Raw genomic sequence first — 8042 nt, forward strand, 5'->3', positions numbered from 1 at the left:
CAGACTAAAGGTAGACCCTTTAGTCCCGGTTGGTAACACCAACCCCGACTAAAGGACCCTTTAGTCCCGGTTGGTAACACCAACCGGGACTAAAGGTTCCCCGATGGGTTAGTTCAAAAGGAAAGCATCACATCCATTGTCAGATGTGTTGTGTAGGTGGGGTGGTAAGCTTCGCGCGAGGCAGTGCATGAGGTCTTGGGTTCGAATCTCACGGGGCGCAGCGGTGGAAGGCATTATTTTTTTTAAGCTGGGAGGATCTTTAGTCCCGGTTGTGGCAAACCGGGACTAAAGATCCCCACCTTTAATCCCGGAATGCTGGTCCCGGTTGGGAAACCGGGACAAAAGGCCTTTCCCAACCGGGACTAAAGCCACGTTGTGTAGTAGTGTCTCCCTCCCTCTCTCGCTCTCGCGCTCACTGAAGCAGAGAAAGGCGCCGCCGTCGTGCCTTCACCGGCCAAGCTAGCCACACACACCATACCACCACTCGATTCATCTCACCCACTGCTCCGTCGCGTCGCGCCCCACCGCACCGAACTGCTAGCAACGCCATTCGAGCACAGGTAAAGCCCCTAGGGCCAATGCGCCGCTGTCGCTGTCGCAGAACCGTCCAATTTATAAGAGCACAAGTACAAAAACAATCGCCGAAACGATCAAATTCTCGCACTTGAGTCCATATAAACCCGGTAGTCAACTGAAACCTCGAAGGATTTCAAACCAACTTGCATACAACCAAGATCATAGTAATTCAACATAACACATCACACGTTACAACATTTTACAAACAGTTTGCAGATAGATTACAACACATCAGAGTCATAGTTATTACAAACTGAGTCTTATAAAGTAGCAGAAGCAAATAGTTTAACTCACACACACGAGTTCAAATACAAGTACCAGCTTGCCGATCACATCCCACAAAAGCATTCAGATAAGATAAACAGAGATCATACCCATGATCTAGTCTTCGTCACCCGCCGGGTGGAGACAATACTTACAGAAGCCCTGATAAAGAAGGTCATTTGCAACAAGAGGGAATAAACCCTGAGTACGAGAATGTACTCAGCTAGACTTACCCATCGGAAACAAAAAAATAATTGACACCAAGGATCATGCATAGCTTAATTTAGTGGATCTGGCTGACACTTTCTTTTTGCAGAAAAGCATAAGTAATAATAATCAACTCTTAACCTGAGCTAGCAGTGACTTTTAGCCATTAACCTGTCATCTATATTAGCACCTGTACTAAGCAATCACTTGATTAAGATACAAACATTATTAACCATATCAGGTATAAACTATGGCAATATTATCATCATTCTCCATTTAACCATATCATCAAATTAAGTGAATCTATGTTGCCGCTGCTCAGTCAAGTTCTCACTATCCGGGAGAGATGGCGATTCGAATTGATTCCTATCCAGCTGGAGGGGTATTCCTAACATAAACCCTGCTTCCTCCGTCAGGGTCGCAAACAAGTAACCTTTGGTACAATTCAGGAGTCGCGAGTCCGATCAGTGCCGCAAAATTAGAGAACCACTCTGCCATGAGTGCTCGGTGACTTAACCCGCCCTTGGGCTTACGCCAATGGCTCTCCGCACATCCTTACTGCCATCCAGATTGCGACCAACTGCTCGCATCCTCGGCCTGAATTGGGCTACTAGGCTTCGCGGTCGGAACGAGTTATCCGGCTAGCTAAATGTTAGGCTGCGTTCAATATGACATAGGGACGTACAACGTATCGGTCCTTAAACGACACAGACGGAGTCACTATGTCCAAACCTACAAAAGACTCCGCTCGGTCTTAATTTATTATTAACATGGTTCTTTTCCACGATAGCAAATATAGCCAACCGTGACCCACCTCATCCTAAAGCTCGTAGGTAACAGGAAATCACCTGACTTCTACCACACTAAGCATGGCTAAGCATTTAATCCGTTCCTAAACTTAAATAGGATTTGTTGGTGTTTTGAACAAGCACCAGCAAGTAAATTTATATTGATGCGTGTTAGGCCCGGATGGTGTACTAAAGGACATAAGATTTATACTGGTTCAGGCTGAATGTCCCTACGTCCAGTCTATTGCTGCTCGTGTTATTAGCACCGAAAATGGTTCGTAGTAGGGGGTGCAAATGGTTGAGAGAGGGACTGGTCCCAAGTCTCTGATGGAAGGGTCGAAAGGATGCCAAGAGCCTGGTAGCAGCTTGACTGTGTGTGATGTGTGTTGTGTTGTCCGTCAAAAGTCGGTCCTCTTGTTGGAGGAAGCACATCCCCTTTTATAAATGAAGGGGACGGCTTTACAAGTGAGAGGGAAAGGGTGCGTATGCTACCGAGCCTTGTTGTTCATGTCTACCAAGCCTTGTTGTCCATTCCGGCGGATACCAGATAATGGTAAGCGCCTACAATACTGTCGATGCCACTGTAGAATGTTAGGATGGCTATAGTGTACTGCTCTGCGTAGGGTATGGACTCTGGTATAGTGGTTTTGACTTATGAGCCTTGCTCAGCCTTGCTCTGCATGCCTTCTGGTTCCTATGAGTCTCCGTCGGAGGGCCGCAGGGTCGAAGTCTGAAGTAGCACTGTGGGCAAGGCCTTTCGATCGGAGAGGGCATCCGGAGGCCGAAGCGAGTGCTCCGATCTGGTGGACTCGAGGGGCTGTGGGGCAGGCGCCGCTCCCTTGGGACCATAGCATGGTGATAGCACATCTGTCATTTATGGAGGGCGCGAGTCCTTTCCTAGATCATAGTGGTTGTCGTATGTCTACGTTGGGTTTCGTGTCTGAGGGCTGAAGGCGGTGCCTACAATACTGTTCGGACTCTGCAATGCCGGAGTGGGCTAAACTACCTATCTCGGGGTGCAGGGTATGGTCCTCGATGCCGTGGTTGACCCGAACGTCTTGTCTTACCCTGTACCTATCATCATGAGGGAGCGGAGAGAGGTCGTCAGGCGAGATGGAACCAGTCTTTGGACATCGGGCGAGGCGAGGTCCGTCCTCGAACGTCGGGCGAGGTGGAGCCTAGATTTTATCCGTTGGGTGAGACTGAGCCCAGCCCTCAGGGGTCGGGTGAGGCGAAGTCTAGCCCTTAGCCCTCAGCCCTCGGGCGAGGCAAAGCTGGCCCACGAGCGTCGGGCAAAGCGGAGTCTAGCCCTTAGCCCTCGGGCGAGGCGGAACCAAACTCCTGTCATTCGGGCAAGAAACGCAGTGGCGTCCTTGTCCGTCTGAGAGTTTTTGACATTCGATGGTTATTAGTTCCACCTCCTGGGGTACCTCGGTATTAGGTCCCCGACAGGATTCAAGTGCGATATCTGGACAAGGATAGATATATAATGCAACAATTGGTTCCAACCAATTCCTATACTTAATGCATCATCAACGATAAAAGATACTCAAGATATTTGTAAAAACATGGGAGACTTAATATGCTCCGGGGCTTGCCTTTTAGGAAAGAGGATGGGCGGTGGTCAGGGCACTCGGGCAACTCCTCCTCGGTGGCTGCTTCGTCGGTGGCCTGAACCTCGAGCTCCTCCTCCTAGCTCGCTCCCTCAAGCTCCAGAAGCGTCACTCCCTCCGGCACACCTATTTCATGTATGCGCAAGATAAATATCATGGATGCACATGAACGAAGTTAGGGATGCTCGGGGAATACACATGCTTACTGCAGTCCGCATATTCTAACTTAAGCTCTATTCAAATCACTTTAACTTACCAAGTTTATACAACCTAACGTACAATTGCTCATCTTCAGTTAAGGACCTAGAACCTGCACCTAAGCATGTTCTCGAGTTAGGCTAGCACCTAAGCAATCAACAAGAACATTGCAACAAAGCATACACACAAACATCTGTATTTCAGTAAAACAGGAACTATACAGCGGTACTATAAACTGATCATAACCGGAGATCTACAAATCAAAATGACAAGCAACAAGACAATTTGGAAAGCTTATGAAATTGCCTACAATTCATCGGACCTCAAGGCATGATTCCAACCTTTACCAGGTCGAATTTACAGAACCACATAATCAGGTCCAAACAAGACAGAGAGCAAGCAAAACTGTGATTCAATTTTAAACGACTGTAACTCCTAAATTACTAGGCCAAATGCCACCAAATTTTAACAGGAGCTAGAGACATAAGTTATCTACAACGTTTGTATTCACCACTTTCTCATAAAACTAAATTATCATAGTGAACTTTGCAAAGTTCCTAGAACTGTCTAGAAAGACATACTGCAAGAAAATAATTATTAACTTATGTTGCAAACATATAAATGGATAAAACCAACTTTACTAACTCATCACACATATCAAAATAACATCAGAAAGTAAGGTGTTCACCACCAAATCATTTCTTTTAATGGCTTTCTTAATTTATTTAATTATTTAAGAGGAATAATAAACATATATGAAACTGCACCATTTAATCTACAAAATTACAGTAGGTACTACATGCTCTAAGTAGACTACTGTAAAAATTTCACATCATTTGAACAAGTATAACATCCGACACAAAAATGACAAGGCATAAAGGCTTAAAATGACATAAATAGGAAACCCTAGTGAAAAGTGTCAAGAAACAAATTTTATATTTTTATTAGCATCCTGACATCCTCCAATAAATTTCATGATCATTGGATTCATAGATAATTTATAAAAATTCACACAAGGATCACCTAATTATAAAAGGAAAATCTATAACTCAACAACTATTCATGCACTGACTCTGAAATTTTTACCAGAGCTTATACTCATCAAGAAAAGCTCACCATCCAAATTTCATAATTTTTGCAGCACAAGAACTTTAGATATGAATTAAACAAGTTTGCATTCATTTAAAAACACATTTCAAGTTTCAATTTAATTCTTCCATAAACTCTACTATAAGTGCTAATATTATATTTTTTTCCTAAATACTACACTTCACCAAGATCCTAACAAAATTAGAACCACCCAATTTGGATCTACAAAACTGGAGATATAAATTTTACAAAACAGCATTCAAATCTAAAATATTTGAACTAGCTTTCAATCAGTGTCGCTGACAGCTGGGACCCGCAGGTCAGTCGGGCCCGCGTGTCAGCGAAAGAAAAACAGAGGAGGCGGCTCGGGATGGCGCGGAACCGGTGGAGCTCGCCGACGTCCAGTGGTGGAGCCTGAGCTAAAATCAAGAGGGGGCTAATTCCATAAGCTCATGCCACACCTAACTAGATGTACTACCTTCCAGCTTGCGCTTGCTCCATGAACAAGAGAAGCCAGCAAGTAAGATGAAAAATGAGATGAAGTGCTTGTGCATATGTAAAACTCGTTTGATGACATCGTGGATGAGCTCCAACATCATTCAATACAATGTCTGCCAATCCTTTAAGAAGAGAAATGCTTGCGAAACATATATTGTCTTTACGTAGTATAGCAATTGTTGTAGGCAGCAGCAGGCAACTGTCATGGGAGCTAAAAAATATATAGTGCCTGATAGCAATTGCAGTGTTTAGAATAGAAGGTATTGCTAGCCACAGTCCATGTCAAAGAGGCTATATATCTTAGTAAATTTCAGTCCAGCATATTGCACCAAACTAGCATGAAGTCCAGCATATCAAGTATCAAGCATTAGTAACAAATAAAAAGTCACTTTTCACCTTCCTACATGTAGACTAGGGAGGGAAGGAGGGACGGAGGAGAGTAGTTCAAAGACTTTAGTTGCATATATAGCAGTGCAAGCCAATTTTTTAATCGAAACACCGTGTGCTGAGTTCGACAAGAGGTGCTGGGATAGCACTAGACGAAGAATTCACTCAAGCGTATTGCACTCAATAACATACATCGTACCTGCTCATGTTTTGCTCTTCAGAAAACTCCCTTGACCAAGGGGGGGTGTAGCCCCCTATGGCCCTCACGTGGCTCCGCCCATGCCGACGGCGGCATCTCCGATGATGGCACCGGTACCACCGTGTTCCCCAAGGTCTCCCGCATCGATTGACCCCCTAAACCTAGACGCTACCGGCCTCAAGGTGCGTCGGCCATGGCGCACGGCGGTGCGCGGTCATGTTCCGGCGAGGTTTGGCCAAGTAGGGCACGGCTAAGCTGGGTACGAGCTTCTAGGCCACGCGGGGAAGCTAATGGAGGGTAGAAAAGGGAGTGAGAGGGCTTTGGTGGTGGTCAGCCACGGTGAGCTCCAACTCCGGCGAGGTAACGGTCATGGCGACAGTGTCGGAATTGGCCAAAGGCCCTCACCTAAGGCTCGTCTAGCTCAGAGAGAATGTCAATGAGGTTCATGAGGTGCTAGTGGAGCTATGTGAGGGCTAGCGTCGGCTGTGGTGCAGCGGCGAGCTCGTACGAGCTCAGTAGAGCAATGGCGACGGTGGTGGTCCGCTGCGGTGCTAAACTGAGGCGAAGGAGAAGGCAAAGAAATGAAATGGGGTGCTGGGAGTCATGGGCGTGCGCTGGGGCTTCAATTGGCGCGCTCAAGCCTGATGTGGACGGCGCGGTCAGGACGCCGACGATGCATGGCGCCACGCGGTCTTAACAGCGCTCGATCTCCGAAACCGTTAATCATCAGCGAAAACAGTCTAGATTAAAGTTGTAGCCCTTCATACCATCTTCAACTTCTATTAAAAGACCAAGGCCTAATTCTCCAAGAATCATGAGTAAAATCATCATCAAGTCGAGCCAATGAAACTGAAATTTGATTTGTGACTTAGAAATTTTTCAGTCTCCAAATAGACCTCAAAGCTGACTCGTGGGCCCTTTTTGAGCATGTTCTGCACATTTTCATGAGATGGTCATAAAATAACTTTTGTTCCTTATAAAATTTTCTACAACTTTGCTTTAGGTTGCTTAGACATGCAAACACTCTAAGCTATACTTTTTAAATAGTCAAACAAAAGAGCTCTAGGGGTCAACACTAATCAAACCATTACTTAAAAGCATAATTAGGCAATATGGTCAACATGAACATTGTTCCTAATGACATTCTAAGTGTAGCTAAGTTGTTTAAGAGGATAATTAGCCACACCACACATTGATCACACCAAAATCAAGCACCACATGTATTGAAACAAGGAAGAACAAGTGAAATGTTACTTTTGTTTCAAAGCCATGTTTCATATGTTTCATGAGTTTGTTGCATAGCACTAACTAACCATGTTTCACTAAAGTATGTGACACATTTCAAGAGTGAGTTGCACATGTTGCACTTGAGTGTTGTACACTTTTCATTTCATAAAACAAACACACATGGCATATAGCAATATGTTGCAATGTTTCAAAAGCATGTTTCAACAATCCAGGCTCATGAATGGATGAATGATGCTCATGTTTATGAAATGCAAGTGCAAATGTGGAAACCAAACACCTGGGGTCTTACAGCCCTCTTCCCTTATAAAAATCTCGTCCCGAGATTTGACAAGCGTACCATTGTTGATAAAATTCCTTATAACCCTCCCTTAAATAATCTTCTCTTTCCCAAGTTGCATCGCGTTCACTACCCTGATTACTCCACATGACCTTGTAAAACTTGACCACCTGACTCCAAGTCACTTGCTCACGAGTGTCAATTACTCAGACCAGTTTTTCTTCAAAAGTGAAATCAGATTCTAACTTGATATCCCCCAGTGGAACGCTCTCTTCTGGGACATGAAGACATTTCTTCAACTGGGATACGTGAAAGACATTGAAGATAGCACTCATCTCAGGAGGTAATTGGATCTTGTATGCTACGTTACCACTTTGTCCAATGATTTGAAACGGACCGACATATCTCGGCACAAGCTTTCGCTTCACACCAAAGCGTTGGACACTCTTCATGGGTGAGACTTTCAGATAAACGAAGTCTCCAACTTCGAACTCAATAGGTTTTCTATGGCGATCAACATAACTCTTCTACCTAGCTTGAGCTACAGCCATATGGGTTTGGATAGTATGGACTTGTTCTTCAGCTTCTTGAACAAAATCAATTCCATAATATCTCCTTTCATCGGCTTCAACCCAATTCAATGGGGTTCTACACTTTCGGCCATACAAAGCTTCAAACGGCGCCATCTTGATACTCTC

The sequence above is a fragment of the Miscanthus floridulus genome, chromosome 2, assembly GCF_019320115.1.
Source record: "Miscanthus floridulus cultivar M001 chromosome 2, ASM1932011v1, whole genome shotgun sequence".
Taxonomy (NCBI): Eukaryota; Viridiplantae; Streptophyta; class Magnoliopsida; order Poales; family Poaceae; genus Miscanthus; species Miscanthus floridulus.